General features: G+C 49.5%; 1 pseudogene; it reads right to left on the bottom strand.

Annotated features, from left to right (window-relative positions):
* Positions 1 to 12,081: 12,081 nt before the first annotated feature.
* LOC146822806 (cystatin-A1 pseudogene) lies at positions 12,082 to 12,378 on the bottom strand (annotated as a pseudogene).
* Positions 12,379 to 25,100: the final 12,722 nt, after the last annotated feature.

The raw sequence follows: 25,100 nt of genomic DNA, 5'->3' as shown, positions 1-25,100 counted from the left end.
TTCGCAAACTACGCCCAGGATTAATTTTAGGCCTGGTTACGATATTGGCGAATAGGGTACTCAGTCACAAACATGACAGATATTGAATACACCGTATTACACATTCCATAAGAACTAATAGAATTGTAATACTTTTGATGTGATATCTGTCTCATTTTTGACAGAGTAACCCCTCTGCCAAGATCGTCATCAGGCCCTTTATATAATTTCTTTTCTCCCTTCTCAATGGTCAGTATTTTAATTTAATTTATTCTCTAATTTTTCAAACAATATATATATATATTTGCTCAGAACCATCTCTGTCTTCTGTTTTCATTATCTATACTGGATTCAAAGTATGGAAGTCTACATGGGTAGGTGTTTAGCTGTGCTTTCAACATGATACCTTGTTACACAGATGGTCCTAATAATCTACATGTTTTACTCACACACATTTATCATTACACACATGGCCTACAAACAGAGTAACCATTTGACCATCATTGGCTATTACTCAACTCAGTATTGAATTGTGAAAAATATCTTTCTATTTGCATATATTCTGAGCATTTATATTTTACATTAATCATGGGGGATCTCTCTTACGACTTCGCAATTGTGGTGGTGAGGATCTTTGTGAATAAGTGCATGTGATAGCTCACACTGTAGCATTGAGGTGTTCAATGCAGATGTGCAGTGCAAAATCATACTTACCAGCTCCAGCAACAGCACTGTGTGGTATTGAGATTTCCCATGATGTCAGCTACTGATCCTGGCTCCTTGATTGTATGGTAGAAGGCATAGTCCTCGATCCATCAGCTTCAGAAGGAAATTACACCTTAATTAATGTTCAGCACGAAGTATGAGTGAACATGCAAAATTAGCAAAGACATCACTGATTATGTTGGGAAAATATCACACACCAACATTAGATCCTTCATATGCAGTGGTGATATCTACTACTTTCCTTTCACAGTGATTTTGTTATTGGAAACTATTTGGGAATTAATAGTTTACAACACTATAACACACACGTACCTCATGGATGGATGGTAATTTATCTGACTGCTATGCTCAGAATGTCTCCCAAATCCCTAGATGAGACACTTTTGATAACTGAGGAACTCCTGACAGCAGCTGTATAGTACCATATATATCCATATATCAATACAAAGGATAATGTGAATCATATTACATGTTTATATAATAGGTATTCACTTTCAACACAGGGGCTACTCCTCTTTAGATGAGACAATACAAGCAATTTGGTGCGTAACTGAATTATTTAAATGTATAGTCATTCTTTCATTAGCTAACATATTATGAAGTTGTATACTCTTATTTTTTTTTTTTTTAAACATGTTTTTATTGCAGCATTATAAACAAAACATCCATTAGGGCAACCGGTGCCTGCTTATAATCTCAAATCACACCCATCGTTATAACAATGCACACAGCCATTCAGCCCACATCCCGGGGGCCGGGTGGCGTGTTAAGACAGTGATTCATATTATTATGACGATCACCTCATAGCGAAGCCCGGTCCATGTCCTATTATAGTATCTGCATTTATTCCCATCAGACTCCCTCCCCAAAACTAAATACCGCCAGCCAGAAGCAACCCCACTAAGTGGTTGACACTAGTATTGTCTGTGTCCACAGCCTCCGTCCCCATCGGCACCCACCCCTGTTAGCAGTGCCTAAGGCCTATCACTCATCACCTTCTAGGTCTAGGTGCCCAAGGAGAGCTTCCCGTGCGCCCCGTTCCCCGGTGGTCAGCAATCAGGGATCCTTCCTGCCGGCACTCGTCTGAACACTACAACAATACCCCACTAACTAACCCCCCCACCCCCCAACTGCTGCTGATGTGGGCCCTACCAGTGGTCTCTAACACTAATGCGTGCCAGTCATCGGGGTTGGCATGTAGTCTCCTCAGCCTCAAGGAACTCCGCTCTCCGAACGTTCGTGCTCCGTGCGCTCCAGCCGGTGGTCTTGCAGAGCTTGTACTATCATCTCCCAGGCCCTTACCCACTCCAACCCCTTCTCGTTATCCGCCTTGGTGGCCTGCCGCCTTCTAAGCACACTCTTGCATCTAGACCATTTCAGCAGCACAGATATCCATCTCCCGACTGATGGGCCCTCCCGGGATTTCCAGTGCCATGTACTTTCTCTCTGGGCCAACATGAGACCTAAGTCAATGAATTTGCTCGTCACCTTCGTCTTTGCCGTGTGAGGGAACCAAAGCAGTAGACATGCCGCCATGTCAAACTCCACCTCCCGGTCAGTTACTGCATTCAAAAGCTCTCCCACCTCAGCCCAATATGTCCCAAGCTTCGGGCACCCCCACAGTAGGTGGTCTAGCTCGGCCCCCAGCGCTAAGCATCTCGGGCAAGCCGCATCCTGCACCTTAAAGTATCGTCTAATCTTTCCCGGGGTCAAATATGCCCTATGGAGGACGAAGAAATGCACCTGCTGAAAACGGGCATTCCCACTTCCCTTCCAAGTCCTCCGCATGATGTGGCTCCAGACCGTGTCCGGAATGGGTTTGCCTATGCTTTCCTCCCATCGCTCCTTCAATGCCGTGAGCGGCTCCAGCCCCTCCTGCAACAGTCTAGAATGGAGGCAGGTCACCGCCTTAATCGTTCCCGCCGCCATCACCGCGTACTGGCAGGTCAGGGTTGCGGTAGGTTCCACCAAACCTTCCCTCCAATGCTTTTGTATCGCCGCACTCACCGCCGCATGCAGGAGGTTACTCCCATCCGGGAGGCCAAACTGCTCCTGCAAAACCTCGAAGGGGGCCAGCGCCCCGTCGACATAGAGGTCCCCCACCATCTGCAGCCCCAGCCCTTCCCACTCCGCCAACGGGGACCAGTCGCCTCCATGCGGCAACGCCATCAGCATCCCCAAAGGGATCTCCGGCGCATAAGGTCGCGCCGCTTTCGCTCTCTTCATACTCCTTTGCCAGCATAACCGAAGAGTTCTCTCCTCAATGGATAAGCCTCTCAGGTCTAGTTTCTGTTGCATGACTCTGTAAGATAGAATGTGCCTCTGGATGCCATTCCCCCGTTCCTGTTCCGGGCCTCTAAACACTTTAGCAACGTTCTGTGTCAGCACTTGTAGCTGTGCCGCCAGGTAGTATAATTTGAAATCAGGGACCGCCATTCCTCCCTCAACTTTAGGCCGCATCAGAGTAGTCAAGGCCACCCTCCGCCGTCCGGTCCCCCACAGGAAGCCAATAACCTGCGTCCTCAATTCTTTGAAAATCTGCTGTGGGATCCAGACTGGCAGGGTGTGGAAGTAATAGAGCAGCCGGGGCAGAGCCACCATCTTTAACAGCGCAACCCGGCCCAGCACCGAGAGCGGGAGGGAGGCCCAGAAGGTCATGCACCCCTTCATGGCCCTTATACAACGCCCTATATTACCTTCCAACAGGTTCACGATGTCGTGGTATATTCGGACCCCCAGATAGGTGAAGCACGTAGCCTCCCAGACCACATCCACAGTGGGAGGGGAATATGGCACATCTGCCCGCAGCGGGAAAATACAAGTTTTGGTCCAATTGACCTTGAGGCCCGAGAGCCTGCCAAAGCCCGACAGCATCCCCATAGCCCCTACCAGAGCGTCTTCTAGGTACAACAGGAGGTCATCAGCGTACAGCGAGGTATGATGCGTCGCCTCCCCACAACTAACCCCGCCGTACACCGCCCCTCTCCGCGTTTGTGCCGCAAGAGGTTCCATCGCCAAGGCGAACAACAGGGGAGACAGCGAGCAACCTTGTCTCGTCCCCCTGCGCACCGCATAATCTGAGGATATGACCGCTCCCAGCCGTACCCTGGCCGTAGCAGAGGAGTAGAGGACCCTCGTCCAACGCCCAAATCCCTCCCCCAGGCCGAACTTCTCGAGCACCTCGTCGAGGTACCCCCATTCGAGGCTGTCGAAAGCCTTCTCGATATCCACGGAGAGCACTGCTGGTTTCTGATCAGGGTCCCAAACACTGTCTATGATACGGACCAGGCGGCGAATATTTATGGCCGTGCTCCTGGTGGGGATAAAACCGGCTTGGTCCTCATGAACCAGCTTGGTCATATGTGGCAGTAATCTAGTGGCTAGTATGCGACTCAGTATTTTATAATCGACCGTCAGCATAGACAAAGGTCTATATGACGTCACCTCGGAGGCGTCCCTGACGGACTTCAGCAGCGGCACCACCAATGCCTCCCTCATCGACTGGGGTAGACGCCCCAGCGTCATGGCTTCAGCGTAGACCAGCAAGAGCCTGGGTGCCAAGACATCCACATACTGCGCATAGAATTCGATCGGCAGGCCATCCACCCCTGGCGTTTTGTTTCTGGCCATCTGCTTGATGGCCACCCGGATCTCCAGTAGCGTGATGGGCCTGCCCAGTTCCGTCGCGGTTTCGACATCCACCCTCAGGAGATAAATAGTCTCCAGATAGTCAGCTATTGTGGAGACCTCCACCCCCAGTTGGCTCTCATAGAGGCCCGTATAGTACGACCGGAAGCGCTTCAGTACCGCCTTTTGCGAGTAGACCACCTCCCCTGTCTCCGTTCGAATGCTCATGACCGGGCAACCTCGGGGTTCTGGGTTAGCTAATCTAGCTAGTAGCGTTCCTACCTTGTCCCTTTCCGCATGCACTCTGATGACATACAACTTGTAATCAAAACACCGCAGCCGCTCTGTTTCAGTCGCAACCAGCTCCTTCGCCTCAAGCAGCCTGTCCTGTAAGTCTGGTCTCTCGGGCCTACGCTGTTCTAGATCCCGCAGCACACCCTCCGCCTTCCCCAGATCAGCCAGGACTGTTGACCGTACATTCGCAAATCTACCCATACAAATGCCTCTGGTCACCACCTTCATTGCATCCCATTCTATCTATCTCGTGGTAGTTGAGCCCTCATTCTCCCTAAAGTAGTGCTCAATGCCCTGTAGGACCGCATCACTAAACACCAGGTCTTCCAATGCAGCAGGTCGCAGAATGGAGTCTATCCTAACATGCAGTGCGTGCAACGCGGAGAAAAAGGAATAGTCCCGAACTCCCGGATGTTGCTCCCTCCACACATCTATCAGGCCCCACCTCTCCTACCAGTCCGCCCTGTGCGCCGCTAATCGGCGCACCGGGGAGTCGGCCAATGGCGGATGCGACCTATCCAGTGCCACATCAGTGATCGAGTTGAAGTCCCCTCCTATCAATATAGGGCCCGCTAGGAAGTGCGCCAGTGAGCCCGTCAGGCTAGCAAAAAAGCGGGCCTGGTCCGTATTGGGAGCATATATACTGCACAAGACTATGTCCTGACCATAGAGCCTCCCTTCCAACGCCACAAATCTACCCTCCGGGTCCACCAACTGATTCGTGGCCTGGAATGGGACCCCCGCTCTCACCCACACCAACAGCCCCCTGGCAAACGCTGAGTACGTAGTACCAAACACCTGGCCACGCCATCTCCTCTGCAGCGCAGTGTATTCCTGCTTAGTTAAGTGAGTTTCTTGCAGGAGTGCAATTTGGATGCCGCGCCTCACCAGGTGGGCGTGTACCTTATATCTTCTAGTCATAGTTCGGAGTCCACGGACATTCCACGTGAGGCATTTCAAATTAGGTAATGTCCCCATTGCAGCCAGTACCCCACCATTGCACCAGTGTCCCAGGACCTCCCACAGCAGCGCAGTAGAACCCCCTAACCAAAACACCCCCACAAACTCCCCCCTCCCACTCCCCAGAACAGGACCCAATAAGCCCCCATCCAAACCTGCAACCCTCCAAACATTCCCTACTCTGTGGTCGTCGCCACAGAAGGCCTTAAGGGCAACACGAGGGTGATTCAGAGCCGACCCAGGGCAGACCAAGCCCCTGCCCCGAGCCCACAATCCCCTGTGTGTCTCAGCACAATACCTGCGAGTCCGCTGAGCACCAGGACCCCCAGCTAGACCAGGAGCTGTGAATATGGCCTCACTCCCAGTGTCATTCGTTAAATAGGCCATCAGCCGTCTGTGGGGTGACCGCCAGCCTCCCGGAACTGTCAGCCTCCGAGACCTCTCCGCCGGACTGTCCGGCCTCCTCACCAGAGTCCAAGCCCACCGATATCCTCTCCTGTTGTGAGCCCGTGATGATCGCCGTTGCAGCCAGCGCTCCCCGTCTGTCGTCCGCCATCTGTTCGACCCGCACCGCTCTCTGGAGTTTATTGCGTTTGCGGATGCGTTGGGATTTCCGCACCTGGACCGGCTTCTGTCGCTCCCTCTCACCCTTCTCCCCACGGGCCGTTCCAGCGCGATACGACTCCAGCCACGACCATACCTCATCAGGGGCCTGAAAGAAGTGAGTCGTTCCGCCCAAAATCACTCGTAGCTTCGCCGGAAACAGCAAGGAATATTGTAAGCCCTCACTCCTCAGTTCTTTTTTCACAGCCAAAAAAGAAGCCCTGTTCTTCTGGACCTCCTGCGTGTAGTCGGGGAACACCGTGACTGAGCTATTTGCCACCTGAAAGGGGCCCTCCGAGCGCGCCCTCTGTATCAATAGATCTCTGTCCCTGTAATGGAATAGTCTGACCACCATTGGTCTGGGAGGGCGGCCCTGCGCGGGCGGTCGGGCCGGGACCCTATGCGCTCGCTCCAGGGAAAAGAAGGGGGAGAGACCCTCCGGGGCCACAGTCGTTTTAAACCAGTTCTCCATATAGGCCACAGCATCATCCCCTTCAACTTTTTCCGGCAGGCCCACTACCCTCACGTTGTTCCTCCTATTGCGACCTTCGGCGTCCTCCGCCCGTTTCTCTAGCGTCGCCAGGCGGTCAAGGATATCAGCGAGTTTGCGTTCCGCGGTCACCACTGCCGGTTTGAGCTCGTGTAGCAGTAACTCATTGTCCTTCACTCTATCCGAAAGTTTGGCATGATCTGCCCTCAAGAGGCCCAGTCCAGTGGCAACCTGCGCTATGTCTTGATGCAAGGCCTCCTTGGTCGCGGTGATCGCCTCCAGGATCCCATCCAGCCGTTTATTCAGGCGACGTTCCTGCGCCGAGCCCTCCGAGTCATTGTGGGCCCCGCCAGCCGCGGCCGACATCGCCGCCTGGCCGTGCCCGGGAGTCAAATGCGGTGCAACGCCCTTAGTGGCCATCCCACCCCGCGCTAGCGCCAGTTCAGGGCACCTCTGGAGGACAAGCCGGTTCCAATGTCCATCCACTTCGGGAGAGAGGATCCAGAGCCCGTTTCCCACTCAATGAGGTCAGTGTCCTCCTCGAAGGCCGGCCGCCACCCCCAGGGCCCGGCGGCTTGGCAGTCCGTATACCCCCTTCACGTGGCGAGCTGGCTGTCCCCCAGCCAATACCACCCGTCTCAGACGCCGGTAGCCCCTCGCCTCCTTCTGCGTGCCCATGAGCGCCACCCAGGTCAAGGGCCTCTCGCTACCCCGCGCAGCGTCAATAGCAGTGCGGGCTCACCTCATCTTTGAGCCAACGCCGAGGAAGACCCAGCTCGACACACCCAGCGGGGCCAGCCGTGCACCCCGGGGGGCGCTACTCCACAGCAGTCCGGCGCGCCTGTGCCCAGCGCTCCTCAATCCGAGTACTTCTGTCCCTCCAGGTAGCCACCAAAGACCGCCCACGACCACTGGGTGCGTCTCACCCGGTCCCGCTGCCAGCTCTCGTATCGCACCTGGGCCTGTCCCCCTCGCAGCTCAGCAGCCACTCCGGTCAGCCTTGACCCTACGCAGGCAGCCGCGCCTCAGCGGGGTCGGCGGTGGGGGCAGCGAATCAGCTCCGAGGTTGGGCACGGGATCCGCCACTCTCCTCTCCCGCGCCGTGTCCGTTGTGCGCCTCCGTGTGCGGCGCCCCGGCCTGACGCCGCCCGTGTCCTGGCAGCCGCCGGCGCTCCGGGCCTCAATCCAGGAGCTGGACCCACCTCGCGAGGCCGCCGCGCTCAGCAATGGGGGAGGGGCGGCACAATCCCTCGCCGCCGCTGCGGCGGAAAGCCTCTCTCACCAACGCCGGTCCCTGGGATCGCGGACGGTGGGGGACCGGCTCCACCCAGTCCCGCAGGAGGTGAGCCTCCCCTCACTTCAGTCGCGAACCTCCGTCCGGCACTTGTTAGGCTCCGTCGCTCGGGCCGCCACCATCTTGCCCTCAGGTCGCCGCACGTCCCTGCTCCGCGATCAGGCTCCAGCACCTCGCCTGGGCCCCTTCTGTCCCGTTTTCGCCGTCCGCTTCAGCCCCGGTGCTCCGCGCAACAGGCTCGCGCCCCCAGCGGCGCTTTTCGGCAGGTAGACAGGATAATTATCGGGGATCTGGCACGGAGCTGCAGGCTCACGCCGCCATCCCGATCGGCGTCCAAACCACGCCCCATGAAGTTGTATACTCTTATGAGCCATATCTTAGCATATGGAGATAAGTGACAACAGGGATATTAGACACACACCACATACTGCTAAAATATCATCCTATATTAAAGACCATGCGCCTTCAATAACATAATGTTTAAGTGTACTTACCAGGGTCTACCATCCGCACAGTCTGCGGTGCCTGACCATATGTCACACCTGTGTGTGGAGCAGATATCACTGTAGTAGGTGTTTTCCTGACCACCGTCACAGGGCCTAAAATGATATGAGTGGATATTGATGGATTCTACGTAACATATCTATAAGTTGGCTGATCACATTGTAGTAAATGGGACCTTCTTCTGGCCATATTTACATACCAGTTTATACTGGTGGTATAGGTTGATCTGCCCCATGACTTTGCCTCCCTGAAAGTGCAGGGTCCTCTGCCCAAGTGGATAGATATACTCTGGCTGTATGTGAAATTTAAAAGAAGCAGTCAACAGACAATACCAACAAATGCTAATTATGTCCAAGTTCTTGCATATTTAATCTATTCCATTTACAAGGCAACTGTGATGGTTACTGATTCATGCTCATTTTCATGTGCTATATACCAGTGTAAAATGACATCACCTGCAATGATAGGCCACTGTTTGTGAATAAGAAATTGCAAGTTAACATTTCCATCACATAGGATTCTGGAACTTGAAGTGTGACAGACAAAAAGAGATGCATGCAAGTCTAAACTACCATTAATATTTCACAAATTTAACGTGACTTCTATAGTCACATGTGCAGTTATTTGAACACAGTTATCAAATCAGGTACTTATTTGAATCATCACATATTATCGGGTACCACATTAAGGTAATCACTCACAGGCAACCCCTGCAGAAGGAAGGGGTGCATGGTAAAGATGACACCCTTCTCAAATCGGGTGAAAAGGAGACGGGGACCAGTTTGTCCACCAGGGAGAGCTCTGGCCACCTCTATCCTGGTGAACGTCTCCTTTACCCACCTCCTCTCATCCTGCCACTTCTTTTTGGCATCTGTGATGGACTGGACACCTTCCCCAAATACACTGACAGACGTAGCCAACTGATGCCATACGGCTGTCTTCTGTGTTGCTCTGTTGATGCATGGAGGAAGGCCATGTAGTTTTGTTGACGTTTCTGACCACAAACGTTACAAGCAACTGGGTCTTCTCCTCAGTAAAGCTCTTCTTCCTCTTCAGATGTATTATAGTTATGGCAAGCGAGGCACAGAGCAGGCAGGTGAAGTGTAGGTGCTGAAAAAACAGAGCATTTAATGTGTGTTGCTTTTATGTGATTTGTGTTGCAGGGGTTAAACGTGGTAATTTTCTGCAGGTGGATGAAATTAACCTAGCGCCACCCCGAGTGCAGAGATTCTGCCCAGAGTGTGTGTTATTTCACTTTGAGTGAGGAAACTTCACTTGAGTGAGGAAACTCCACCCCGAGTGCGGAAACTCAGAGGTTGTAAAGATACTACTCTGCCTAGTCCCTTTATGAGTACCAAAAAACATCAAAGTTAGACTTTTGCTCTAAGCTTAGACTTTTGTGTCTAACTTTACCTGTTAGAATTTGGCGCAAAGTTATGTTTTAACCACAACATTGTTACTGCAAACTGTTAATGTCACAAGTTTTCCTGCACAGGCTGCAGTCAAAGGTGCACCATTTCCATTCTCTCCTATCACCCATAGAAACTCTTATCGAAAGTAAATAGTTTTTTCATTAAAATATCCAAAGCAATATTCTTGTGCCTTAACGTTATAAATTGCCTTTTAATTGTACCTGGATCATAAGAAACGGAACAATGGACTCTGTTTGCAAGTCAAGCGTGTCTAGATGATGAATTTTATGAACCTACAATAACTGTATTAGCAAACCTATTTAATATTTTAAACGTGATTTAAGACCCATGGGAACAAATGTTCTGTACAATTAACAGTGATCAGGCATCTACTCTGAAGTGTAAGAATATGATCAAATCATGAATATTTAATAGTAATAATATTCTGAAACCAAGTGTCCATATGTAAATATTTCCCAGGGTCGGAGACCATATTAATGTATTTGTTGCAATTATTTTTCTTTAATTTCTGCAAAAGTGTATCAGCTTATAGAACTTCCTAAATTTCGAAAGCACAGTGTTTCTGTTAAAATGATTTAATAGGAAGCATAACTAACACAAACATTCACAGCAACATCTCTGATTTACTCCAGTGAATTGATTAACCTTGCACTTTGCCCATTTGTTTCCATGTTTTAACTAGTAGGGAAGTTATGCAGAAGCCCTTGAAACAAACACCACCGCATAAACATACTAGAGTTGTTTACATTCTTGCACCTTGAAAGGGACACATAAGTTACTGTCAAATAGAGTGCCATCTCGTGAAGTAATGTCTTAAAATATTAATGAAGGTGAAACAAGCTAATTCAATGTGCGTTCTCTTTCTAATCCTAATTATTTTGGGTGTCTCCATACCGAGAAAAAGTGGCGTTGTAAGAAATCTTCTTGTGCCAGTTAATTTTCTGCTCTCTTGAATTCTGGCAATTACTTTTTTAAATTTAACTACTTGTGGTGGTAAGGAACCTTTTTAAAGAAAGATGCATGTCCACTAACATTTATTTAATGGCTTTGCACGGGGTACGCATTTGCTAGCGGGTTGTTAGAGCACAGTACTTTAAACTGTAAATAGTTTTATATTTTTTCATTAGCTTTGAAAAGCTGTCTGCTTTCAGAGTCCTTGTTGGGCCCCTGTACGCAAAATCTTTTTGAGGAAATTGAGTTTCAGTGTGTCACTTCTTCTACACTATAACAGAGAGCACCCTTAATCATTTCGAATCTTCTTTGTTCCAGCCAGGGTGTTTGATTTGGGTTGGATGAATTAATTTAAAACCGTCTTCATCTATTAGGAAATGTCGCATTTCTTTCACCGTCCTAAACTGGTTGATTGTAAAGTGAATTTAAGTTATGAGCTTGGTGTCCTTTTTAGGCGACACAACAGTCTAAATTTGACACTTTCCTGTATAATGCTTGGTGTGAATAGCATACTTTATGTCTTCTGTAATGCAAAAGAGTGGGCTGTCCCTTTAGGCCACAGAAAATATCAAGCATCCCTTTCCAGGCCTACAAGAAATGCTGTACTTTGCTGGTGCAGTTTGATGTCCAAGACACATTTGTAAGATAGTAGTGTGGTTTCAGTCAGGATGAACAGCTTCATGCATGTGCTGCTGAAATTAAAATAGTAATTGATATTGACACACTAGTGTCTGAAAATGTGTGGGTTGGGTAATTGATGTCAATAGCATAGGTATCCTCAAGTTTGTTTCATTTGGGGGAGGCACTGACCACCTAAATAACTGGTACCGTATTGACTTTACAGCCAATAGAACACACTATCTGGATACTTCCAAGGGTAGCATGATGCTGCTCCTTAATGGGGCTAAGAAAGGTTGTTTCTATTCTTCCAAGTGTAGCAATAATTTAATAGTTTTGCCTTAAATCCTACATTTCACAACTAATGTATTCACTCGCAAGAGCCATTTTAACAATTGTTGTAAACTTCCGGTCTCACAGTTCAATATATATATTTTTTTAACGTCTAAAATGGTTACTTTATCAAAACATGTGCAAAAGTAAATTTGACATACTTGGAATTCATTACACAGAAGCAGCAAAGGCAGAATACATTCTTTCGACAAATCAAGCAACTGTGCTACCCATGATTAAGTGGGCAAGGGGAGGCAGGCGTCGTGGGTTCAGAAGCAACTTATCGCATCATGCTTGGTTTTTGACGTCTGACAGGAAGAAAGCTCGGGTGGCTTCCCGGTATGTGGAAGGGGTTGATATACACGCAGATGTACATACGACACAGAGTCAACATAAACCTTAATTAAGTAATTAGTTCCAGCAACACACTGAGTCTTGTACTCAATGGCGACAAATTCATTGTAGTTCTCCCCAGAATGCATTTCCACGTCTGCCTTTAACTCATCACACAACTGCTGCACCTCGGGGGTGGCAACCTTGACGTCTCCTACTCCACCACTTTTCATGATTGACGGCTGAAGAATGCTAGCGTCTGGAGATGGTGAGTCTGTAAGTGATCTGCTCACAGTTCAATATTTGTGTTAATATTTGTGAGAGGGGGATAACATGAGTATATATATATATATATATATAGTCACTGAAAAAACCATAGGTTTCAGGAGCGTTATAGTTAGGAATTGGCATTTAAAAACCTTAGAAATTCACTGAAAAAAACATAGGTTTTAGGGGCATTATAGTTAGCTGGACATTTCCCTCGTACAAAACCCTAGAAATTCCCCCGTTATAGTTAGTTCAGCTAACTATAACTCGCGCCCCCGCAATGCACTGCTGATGACGTCACATATTACATCATTCATGACATGGTGAGTGACATCACTGATGACATCACTGATGACATCTCAAATGACATCACTGATGACATCACTGAAGACGTCATCCATGTGATAAATTAGTGCATCTTCTCACACCCTAATTTAACCTTTGATACACCGACTCAAAATTTCAGACGGCCCTTTTGAAAACCATAGATACTCCAATACCAATAACTACATACCCACTCATTGACTCTTAGGTCTACATACATCTCCACTTACTCACCTGTACAGTCACTCATACTTACAGTCACTCCGTACATGACTATCATATGCCTTTATACACCTATATAGACACTCAAACACCGCCAATCATCCATTGAGGTACTGACACACCTAGTCAGTCATGCAAATAATTAATCACAGTCCAATTTACTCACCTATACAGTTAAACACACTCAAGTTCACTTACTCATAAAAATACTAACAAATTCTGACGTTCTTATACAATTACTGATACAAGCACACATTCATCCATACAGCCACTCCCGCAATCACACACTCTCACATATAGATAGTTATATACTCTTACACACATATACACTGTGTTTCACATATGTAGTTACTGACACATGTACAACTGAGAAATACATTCAATCACTAACACACCCATACATACATTCACCCAACCAAACAGTCCATCACAGTTGCACTCTTAAAACCATGCACCCATAGAAACACCCACTCACACATCTATGCACAGAGTCACACACACCCTACCCACACAAACACTCAGGCACCCATACAGATACTCAAACAAACAATCAATAACCCATATAGACACTCATATAGCTATTCACAAAACCATGCAGCTACTTATACACCAACACACAGACACATACAGACATTCACACAGTTTAGTCACTAGTCTGCAGTAAGATACATTTAATGACTCACTTATAGAGTCAGGTACGCACCTAGAAAATCATCCATTCACACACTTGTACACCCACTCATTCTTCAACAGGCCTTTCCCTATATATATTAAACATATTACAACTTTACAGAAACACAGACTCACTGGATGACGTAATCAGTGATGTCATCAGTGATATCATTTGAGATGTCATCAGTGATGTCACTGACCATGTCATGAGTGATGTAATATGTGACATCATCAGCAGTGCATTGCGGGGGCGTGAGTTATAATTAGCTGAACTAACATTAACGGGGGAATTTCTAGGGTTTTTTAGGGGAAATGTCCAGCTAACTATAATGCCCCTGAAGCCTATGGTTTTTTCAGTGAATTTCTAAGGTTTTTTAAATGCCAATTCCTAACTATAAAGCCCCTGAAACCTATGTTTTTTTCAGTGAATTTCAAAGGTTTTTTAAATGCTAATACCTAACTATATCAGGCCTGAAACATTTGTTTTTTTCAGTGAATTTCAAAGGTTTTGTAAATGACAATTTTTAATGTATTAACTGTTATACTGATTTTTATGATACTGATTTACTACATTTTTAAAACTATTTAATTTTAGATATATTTTTTATAATTACATTATAATTACAATATACATTACAATACAAAATATACTTTCTCAGAATGAATTACTTTAGTTTAAATACTTGCCAAATAGGCAACAGACTTTTAAGTACAGTAGTTACAGTTGTTGCAATGGGCAACACAATTTCAAACACAAAGCAACATTGAGCTCAATGTGAATTTCTAATGAAATGCAATTAGTTACTTTATGGATTACTTTTCTAATCACAGGACTGGATCCTAGATTCAGTCCTTGGACATCTCCTGTAAACAGTTGAGTAAAAGCGCTTTGGTTACAGTAGTAATTTATAAGGAATATTATTGTATTTTAAAAGTTGACACTTAGAAACATTTTCCCATAAAATCACCAATGTTATCCTATGGCAGAAAATTCACTTAGCAGGTAAGTAGTGTTATCGTTACTTTTTCTTACTCAGTGGTGGATCCTGGATCCAGCACTGGCCAACCTCCTGTAAACAGTTGAAAGAATGTGTTTAAGTCATACGGACGATTTTTTAGGAATATTTTTAGTTTATGAAAATAGACACTTAGAAACTTTTCTGGTGAAAACCACACAATGGATTCCTATGGAAGGAAATACAAGTTACTGGTAAGTACGTTTAGAATTACTTTTCAGGGTCAGTGCTGCCCCCTTCCCGATTTTTGTTTCAAAAATAAAAATTGGGTTCAGGCTCTGGGGGATGGGGTCCCCAGGGCCAAAAAAATAGAAAAAAAGGGGGGGGCTATACAGCCCCCCTTCTAAAAAACAAGAAGGAACAAAAAAAAACAGAATCGGGCCAGAGGCCACGCCCCTCCTTACACCACTCTGCAAACGCACCCCCTGGCACATTCCTGGGGGCCAACTAGCCCACCAGGTACCTCCAGTATGCGTCAGGGAGCTGCGTTGCAGAGAGGTGTTCAGAGGCCACACCCCTTTTTACAGCACTCTGCAACGCAGCTCCGTGGCACTTCCTTGAGGTACCTGGTGGGCTAGTTGGCCCCTAGGGGACCTCTGGATTGAAGAGGAATTAATTCCCCAACTTAAAACACGCCACAAGGCGTGTTTGCACACATATCACCTCAGGCCCCGTCCCCTACCTTCACCCCTGTGCAAACGCGCCCCGTGGCGTGTTATAAGTTGGGGGATTAAGTCCCCTTGAATCCTGATGTCCCCTGGCGGCCAACTTGCCCACCAGGTACCTCCAGTATGCGCCAGGGAGATGTGTTGCAGAGAGGTGTTCCGACGACATGCCCCTTTTTACAACACTCTGCAATGCAGCTCTGTGGTGCTTACTGGAGGTACCTGGTGGGCTAGTTGGCCCCTAGGGGACCCCTCGATTGAAGAGAAATGAATTCCCCAACTTAAAACGCACCACAGGGCCTGTTTGCACAGTATAACCTCAGGCCCCGCCCCCTATCTTCACCACTGTGCAAATGCACCCCGTGGTGTATTTTCAGTTGGGGGATTAAGTCCCCTTGAATCCTGAGGTCCACTAGTGGCCAACTAGGCCACCAGGTACCGCCAGTAAGCGCCACGGAGCGGCATTGCAGAGAGGTGTAAAAAGGGGCGTTGCCTCATTACACCTCTCTGCAACGCAGCCCCCTGGCGCATACTGGAGGTTCCTGGTGGGCTAGTTGACCCCCAGGAATGTGCCAGGGGGTGCGTTTGCAGAGTGGTGTAAGGAGGGGGCGTGGCCTCCGGCCCGATCCCGTTTTTTTTGTTCCTTCTTGTTTTTTAGAAGGGGGGCCCCCCATTTTTTTCTATTTTTGTGGCCCTGGGGACCCCATCCCCCAGAGCCTGACCCCAATTTTTATTTTTGAAACAAAAATCGGGAAGGGGGCCGCACGGCCCCCCTCTCAAGGCCATAATTTGCCCCAGGGACCTCATCCCCCGGGGCATGGGTCTTTTTAAAAAACAAATTGTTATGGAGGGGGGCTGCATAGCCCCCCTCCTCTGGCCACTTTAAGGCCCCGGGGACCCCATGCCCCGGGGCTGGCCATTGTTTTTTTTTATTATTTAATTTTTAATTTAATTTGGGAGGGGGCCCACGTTGCCCCCCTCCGGGCCACTTCTGGCCCAGGGGACCCCATCCCCCGGGGCCTGGCCTATTGTTGGAGACCGTGGAGGGTCCCCAATCCCCCCATGGTCCCAGCTGACTCCCCGCCTCCTGCAGGAGCCGGCATTGCTTTTCCACATGGGGAGCAGCTAACATGCTGCTCCCCATGTAGAAAAGCAATCTGCTTTGCTTCATTGAAGCGAGAGCAGGTTTCCCTGCTCTTGCTTCAATGAAGCAAAGCAGTTTGCAATGGCAGGGTGGGAGCCGCGGCTCCCGCCCTGCCATTGCAAACAGCAGTGGGCCCCCCGGGACACTGCAGGAGCCGGCCCTGAGGGGTGGCGGTCCCCAGGGCCAATACAAGGCTCCAGGATTGGTGCCACATGGCCCCCCTCCAACATGTAAAAGTTGCCCCGGGGGTGGCGGTCCCCGGGGTTGGGGGGGCCTGAGAGCCCCCCACATCAAATAGTTTTAAGCCCCGGGGGGTGGCGGTGCCCGGGGCTGGGGGGGGCCGTGAGCCCCCCGCATGTACAAATTCGGAGCCCCAGGGGATTTTCTTTTTTTAATTAAGCCCCCGGGATTTGGCCCCCGGGGGCAAATTAGAATATTCAGCGCTGAATTTTTTTTATTTTCCGCCGAAATTCACGATGGGTGCGCGAATCTCACCGATTTTTACATTTTTCTAATTCTTTTTTTGGCCCTGGGGGTACTTGTGGGACCCCCTGAGCAGGCCTAGGGGGTCAGGGTGTTTCTACTCTGCCCCCTTGTCGCGTTTTGCGCATTTGTTTTTTAGGTTTCTTGTGCCTCGGTTCTACCGAGGCACAAGATGGCTGCCAACACTTCCTGATCTGGAGTGTTGGCAGCCAATTAGAATACAGCTCGGGCACGGTTGGGTGTGCGCTGGGTGCGGGGAGAGTGCGCGGATCCTCCCCGGCCATAGATATCACTAACTTTTTTACCCTAATTTTCTCAGGAACTACTGAACGGATTTACACCATTTAAGCAAAAGTCACGAGTCTGAACTGAGGACTACCTCTTTGCCAAATTTGGTGCAATTCCGTTCAGCAGTTCTGTCTGTAGCTGTGATGACAGAACCTATGGGAAATTGCATGGGGAAAACGTGTTTTGGGACCCCCCTTTTTTCTCAGCCCCTGCTTGACGAATCACCACACAACTTTTAGGGTAGGAGCCGAGCGGAGGTGGCCAAAAGTTTGGAAAATTTCGCGAAGATTCGTCAATCGCCGCCAGACTTATTGGGAATAGAATGTTGCAGATTTCCTATGGAAAATAGGTCCTAACTATAACTATCTACTGGCGACCGCACATTTTGAGTGATTTCTCAAATCCTCATCTATTTTATTAAACAATTCTGACATGCAGACTGAAACATGCACTTTCAATACCAGCAGCAGACTTCCCTGGTGAGCAGTAGCTTTACTACAGTGATCTAATAAGCAACTAGAGTGCTAACATTCTGAATATATGGCAAATGTGTGACACATCTGAATGCCTTCTTGATGGAACCAAAGTAAAAAACTGAAAGTATTTCCTACTGAGGAGACTGTAGTAAATGAGGAAATTAGGAAACTTCATAACAAATAAGTCTCCCAAAATAGCCACCAGAGACAAAAGAGCCCAAATGTAGCACAAATATCACCCAGATGTAGCCCAAGTATAGCCCAATGACAGAATGTCCCAGAGTGTTCTAACAAACAACTAGAGCGCTAACAGTCTTACTTATGACAAAAGTATGGCACACCTGAAGCCATCTTGATTTGAATAAAGTGGTAGCACTTCAAACATTTAATTTACAAAGGAAAAACATGAGGGGGTTCATTTTGCCATAGAAATTATGATTAGTGCTGAAGAAAGAAAAATTAGGGCACCTTTTGTGTGACTTCTCGAATCCTCTTCTATTTCATTAAAACATTTTGATATTCAGACTGAAACATGCACTTTTAATACCAGCAGCAGACTTCCGTGGTGAGCAGTAGCTTTACTACAGTGATCTAATGAGCAACTAGAGTGCTGACATTCAGAATTTATGGCAAATGTGTGACATATCTGAATACCTTCTTGATGGAATCAAAGTAAAAAACTGAAAGTATTTCCTACTGAGGAGAATGCAGTAAATGAGGAAATTAGGAAACTTCATAACAAATAAATCTCCCAAGATGGCCACCAGAGACAAAAGAGCCCAAATGCAGCACAAATATCACCCAGATGTAGCCCACATGTAGCCCAATGACAGAAGTGTGTAAAACACTTTTTTTGTGTGTATTTGCAGTTTTATATAGTGCAGACTTGTCAGGTATTGCAGTGCTTTACATGAGCATTGGTTACATCACACAAGATCAAATTCATTTTGGTTGTAGACATGGGGAGATTAAGTGATTTGACCAGAATCACAGAATGTTGAGCTGAAGCAGAAACTCCAACCTGGTTCCCCAGTTGCAAAGTCTGTAGCTCTGGAAGTAACACCACATCCTCTCCCCTAGGTGCAACATTTAATCAAGTGGTCAACAGGATAAAAAAACATAAAGATTACAAATAATTTTAAAGTTCTTTGTCGCTATTTGAAAACTCAGAAAATATGTCCTCATTTTAGTTTTTTAGAGCACTAACCATAAATTTGATGCAAATAAGACCCTCATATATATGTAATTTCTAAAGGAAATGCTCTAGGTATTACAGTTTAGATTACATCAAGATGACGTCAGGCGTTCCACACTTTAGCAATCTAGTTGTTCATTGGGATACTGTTAAGAGGCAGAGGCCAGGGGCACAGACTCTGAAAATTGAAGGCAGGTAGGAGAGTGCAGAGGCAACAATTTGACCACACTGGGCAGGCAGGAAGGGCAGTGGCTGCACAACAGACTATGGAGGGCAGTGGAAAGGGGGGCAGGGGCAACACACCAACAATACAGGACTGGCATGAGAGGCTGTGGCAACATAATAGACCATTGTGGGCAGAAGGAAGAGGCAGTGGTAGTACAACCATACATGCCAACAGATCCGTTTCAGCCAGGAAACGTCCAATGTTTTTAAGCTCAAATGGGCTTTATTTGATCTGTCTCCTGTCTACAACCTCCTCTTTTTCAATGTAACTCAAAAGGAAAAATCAATACCCCAGTTTTTTTTCAAAATCTCCCTCTTACCAAGTTCAAAATGTTCGCAAGTATGGTACATTGGATCATGGTAGGCAGGAGGAATTGGGGTAGGGACATGGACTCAGATAACAGAGGACAGGAGGGACATGGAGAGGTGCACCAAACTGACCCTACAGGGCAAGCATCAGGGTTTGCAGCAGCACAATACACTACACAGGGCATGGGGGACGGGAGTGCAGCACAACAATCCATAGAAAGTAATAGAGAGGGGACAGGACCATGCACATAGACAACAGAGAACAGATGGAAAAGAGGCAATGGTAGCTAGCTGACCATAATGGACAGACAGGACAGAACGCTGCAGCATAACAGACCATAAAGGGCAGGAGGGACTGATCAGGGGCATTACAATGGAACAGACAAGCCAGGAGGGAGGGAATAGTGGTCTGCACATGGAAACAGAGGGCTGGGGGCAAGGGGGCAGGGCAGGAGCAGCAAGATGACCATGGAGGTCAGGCAGGATGGGCACTAGAAACAAGACACACCAAGGAGAGCAACAATGAGACTATGATGGCATACATACATACCATGGAGGGAAGCTGGGAGGGGGTCAGGGGCAGCTAGCTGACCACACAGGGCAGGTGGGAGGGGCCATGGCAGCACAGAAGACCATGCATGGCAAGCGGGAGGGTTAGTGGCAACACAATGGCTATGATGGGCAAGAAGGAGGGTGCAGTGGAATGCACAAAGGACCATGGAGGATAGAAGGGAGGGTTATGACCTGGGCACAGACAAGAGCGTTCAGGGGAAGGGGCCTCACAACAGACCGCTCGGGGCAGGCAGGAAGAGCAGTTGCAGCACAACAGACTAAGGAGGGCAGAAGGGTGTGGCAGTAAAATGGACCATGGAGGACAGGAGGAAGGGGATAGGGGCATGGCATGTGGACAGGCAGGGTGGAGGTGGCAGGAACAGGTTACAGTCATCTGACAATGCTAGGCAGGTGGGAGGGGAGTGGCAGCTTAACAGAACACTCTGAGTAGATAGGAGTGGCAGGTCCATGGAACATGGTGGTCAAAAAGGATGGAGCAGGGGCATGCACAAAGACATCGGAGGGCAGGGGGAAGGAGAATAGGGGCAGCAAGCTAAGCACAGAGTCTAAGCAGGAGGTCAATGATTGCCCATAGAATTGGGCAATGGAGGGCAGGAGGAGTGGACTGGTACATCATGCTAATTGGAGGGCAGTGGCAGCACATCAGACCATGCATGGCAGGAGGGAGGAGGCTAGTCCATGGATTCAAACAACAGAGGATAGGGAGGAGGTGGATGGGGCAGCAAGCTAACGGTTCCAAGAAGGTGGGTATTAGGAACTTTATTGTTTTTAAAATGTGTGTCTGTGCGAACTACTTAAAATATGAACAAGTATGCAGCATAATCTCACTTTTATTCAGGAAGAAGAGGACGTTTGGGACTATGACTCCGGGCTCACTTGGCAGAAACATCCCCTGACCCTCCACCCCCCATCGCAAAATGTAATGCCCGTGAAAAGGGTAGGTGGATGCAGTGTTACATAGAACATAGTCCTGAGAGCATGATTGAACATGAAAACTAGATATAGTATATGGTATAAACTATGCACCAAAAAGTGTGATATAAGATGAACCGGGGCGTGAAATATAATATGCAATACATTGTGCGCAATGACAGATTCATTGGAGAGCGCGAGATGGCACAGGCACTAGTCCGTGCTATGCGATATGCGCCTTGGAGTAAAATATGCAGAGGGCAGTGTTGTGTAACCTAACTAGTCTCTAAAGTCGTAATATAAAATATGTGCTGGGGAGTGTAACGTTGCATATGCACTGTGACAAAGATGTGGATCCCAGATTGTGATATGTATGGCATAGCGTTATAACATAGGCATCGAGGAAGGCACGTTAGATGGGGCAATATAACCAGTGCGAAGGCAAGTGTGGCATGACATATTCACGGGGTGGTGTTACAGTGCACATGGGCTAGTGAGTGTCATAGCATAAGCACTAGATGGTGGAATACAACACAGAGGTGTGTGGCACTCGGCGGGCACTGGTGGGTGTAACACAGCATTGGGCTCAGCCATGAGCACTCTGTGACTCTCAAGTGAGGTTCGTCTCCTTTCCAGAGAGTAAAATAAAAAGTATTACACATCGGGCGGTGGATGTGTGTTTTATTAACCGTGAGGGGGTTTCTTGCATAGTTTGATCGAATTTTTGTCGAATCCCCTTTGAATGGTTTGGTGTGCATGTGTATTAAATGTGCCAGTCAATAGCTACCCATGTTTGTATAAATAAACGACAAGGGTGTCTACTTGGAGAGTACCCACCAGCGGGGGTGCCAGGATTAGGCACGGTAGGGTGTCAGACATGTCAGAGCTTCACTAGCGGTGTGAATACATTCTACGTGGATTCATTGTATGCATAGTCGCCTTTTAATGAATATCACGCAAATCGTCATGTGATAGGTACATACGGTTTGTCCAGCAACACAGCCCCCCTCCTAAAGAATAAAAACACTGTGCAAACGCGCCCCCTGGCTAGTTGTAAGTTGAGGAATTAATACCCCTTCAATACTGAGGGTCCCTGAGGGCCAACTAGCCCAACAGGTATCTCCAGTATGCGCCAGGGAGCTGCGTTGCAGACAGGTGTTCTGAGGCCACGCCACTTTTTACACCTCCATGCAACGCAGCTCTGTGGCACTTACTGGAGGTACCTAGTGGGCTAGTTTGACCCTAGGGACCCTTAGGATTCAAGGGGACTTAATCTCTCAACTCAGAACGGCCACAGGGTGCGTTTACACAGTGGTGAAGGGAGGGGACGGGGCCTGAGGTGACGTGTGCAAACACGCCCTGTGGCGCGTTTTTAAGTTGGGGAAATAATTCCCTTTCAATCCTGAGGGACCCTGGGGTCCAACTAGCCCACTAGGTGCTTCCAGTAAGCACCACTGCTCTGCGTTGCAGAGAGGTGGTGCAGGCCGTGCCACTTTTTACACCTCTCTGCAACGCAGCTCTGTGGCGCTTCCTGGAGGTACCTAGTGGTCTAGTTGGACCCTAGGGCCCCCGAGGCCCTTCGCTGCTTTTCCCGCTCTTTTTCCCCCCTACCCGCCCTCCTCCCGCCTCCCAGCTATCCCCGCCTCCCCGGCTACCCCTTATATGGCGGCCGCTGCGAGGCAGTGGTAGCGACCTTTGACCCCAGGGTAGGTCACTCCCCTGCCCTCGCGGCGCCACCAGATCCTCTGTGCCTGCCTTCTGCTCTGTTGTTGTGCCGACTGTCCCCCAGAGTGTCTGCCTTTTTCCCCTGTGTATGATCGCGTCCCCTTTTGCTTTTTTGTATCCCAGAGTGCCTGCTTTCCCCGTGTGATCGCGCTCCCCTTGCCTTCTGTATCCCTGAGTGCCTGCTTTCCCCGTTGTGATCGCGCTCCCCTTGCTTTTTGTATCCCTGAGTGCCTGCTGCCCCTCGTGCCCCCGCCGTCCCCCCCGTCCTTCCGCCGCTTTTTGTCGTTTTTTCTCGCTTTTCCGGCTTTTGTACCCCTTCTAGGTACTTTTCCGCTTTTTCGGGCCTCCTCGCCTCCCCGAGGCCCTTCGCCGCTTTTCCCACTCTTTTTCCCCCCTACCAGCCCTCCTCCCGCCTCCCAGCTTGCCCCGCCTCCCCGGCTACCCCCTATATGGCAGCCGCTGCGAGGCCGCGCAGCGGCCGCGCGCAGCGGGCGCGCCTAAGGCAAGCCCGTCTGCGCCCATCCGCGCCTGGACCGCGCCCAGCACCCGAACCTCTGGCCTCCGCGCCCCCCGCCTGACCTACGACTCCGCCTTCCTCGCCAACCTCAACCCCGGCCGCACGCCGGGCTGCTACTGCGCCACCCCGAAATGCACCCACGGACCCTTCACCTGCAGCAACTGCCGCTTCACCTGCCTCTGAACCCACTCCGCTCCCGCCAAGAACTACTCCCCCGGAAACAACTTCCACTGCATCCTGGTCAACACCCGATCCATCCACAGGCACGCCATCGAACTGTGGAACCTCATCAACTCTACGAACCCGGACATCGCCTTCCTCACCGAGACCTGGATGAACCCCTCCTCGGCACCCGACATCGCCATAGCCATCCCCGACGGCTACAAAATCATCCGGAAAGACCGCACCAACCGCATCGGAGGAGGCATCGCCATCGCACACAAAAACTCCATCCGCATCTCGACCGACACCGACAACTCACTCCCCGACGCCGAACACCTCCACTTCATGATCCACAGCGACCCCAAAACCACCCTCAGAGGCACCCTCATGTACAGACCACCAGGACCTCGCACCAAGTTCAGCGAAGACATCGCAGACTTCGTCAACCCTCACGCACTCTCATCCACCGACTACATCCTCCTAGGAGACCTCAACTTTCACCTGGAGAACCTCACCGACAACAACACCACCGCCTTACTGGACAACCTCGCCAACCTGGGACTGAATCAGCTAGTCAACACCCCCACCCACGACGCCGGACACACGCTCGACCCCATCTTCTCCTCCAGCAAACACATCACCTTCAGCCACACCACTGAACTCACCTGGTCGGACCACAGCTGCGTCCACTTCATCTTCAAGAAGACCACTGTGCCCCACCACACCCAGCAACCACCAAGAAGACACTGGAATCGTATCACCACGGAACAGCTCGCATCAACCCTCTCCCAGAACCAACCCACCAGCACCACCGACCCCAACGTAGCCGCCAACAACCTCACAAACTGGATCTCCGACTGCGCCAACCTCCTGGCCCCCCCTGAAGACTCAAGCCAGCACCAACAACCACAAGAAAAACTCCTGGTTCACCCCCGACCTCAAGAACTCCAAGAAAGAATGCCGCGCCCGTGAGAAGACGTGGCGCCTTAACCAGACCGAAGAGAACATGTCAGCTCTCAAGGACGCCACCCGCCAACACCACCAACACCTCCGCGCCACACGAAAAACAGCCTACCGGAACAGACTTGACAACAACGCCCACAACAGCAAGGAACTATTTGGCATCGTCAAAGAGCTCTCCAACCCGGAAGCAGAAAACAACTCCATCCCTCCCTCACAGGACCTCTGCGACTCCCTCGCAACCTTCTTCCACCACAAGATCACCGACATATACAACAGCTTCCCGACCGCCGACACAAGCCCCCCTCCGGAACCCGCCACCGACACCACCACCATCCTCACCTGGAACCCTACCACCACCGAGGAGACCACCCGCATAATGAACTCGATCCACTCCGGATCCCCATCGGACCCCTGCCCGCACCACATCTACAACAAGGCCGACGACATCATCGCACCGCACCTCCGAGACGTCATCAACGCCTCCCTCACCGCCGCCACCTTCCCGGAGAGCTGGAAACACGCAGAGCTCAACGCCCTCTTAAAGAAACCTACAGCAGACCCCACCGAACTCAAAAACTTCCGGCCCATCTCTCTCCTGCCGTTCCCCGCCAAAGTGATTGAGAAAATCGTCAACGCTCAACTCACCAATGCCCTGGAAACCAACGACTCCCTCGACCCCACACAGTTCGGTTTCAGGGCCAACCACAGCACCGAAACCGCCCTGATCGCAGCAACGGACGACATCAGAGCCCTGACCGACAAGGGAGAGACCGTGGCCCTCATACTCCTGGACCTCTCTGCAGCCTTCGACACGGTC

This window comes from Triturus cristatus, chromosome 5_2, assembly GCF_964204655.1.
Source record: "Triturus cristatus chromosome 5_2, aTriCri1.1, whole genome shotgun sequence".
Lineage (NCBI taxonomy): Eukaryota > Metazoa > Chordata > Amphibia > Caudata > Salamandridae > Triturus > Triturus cristatus.
This window is presented reverse-complemented; position numbering and strand designations above follow the sequence as displayed.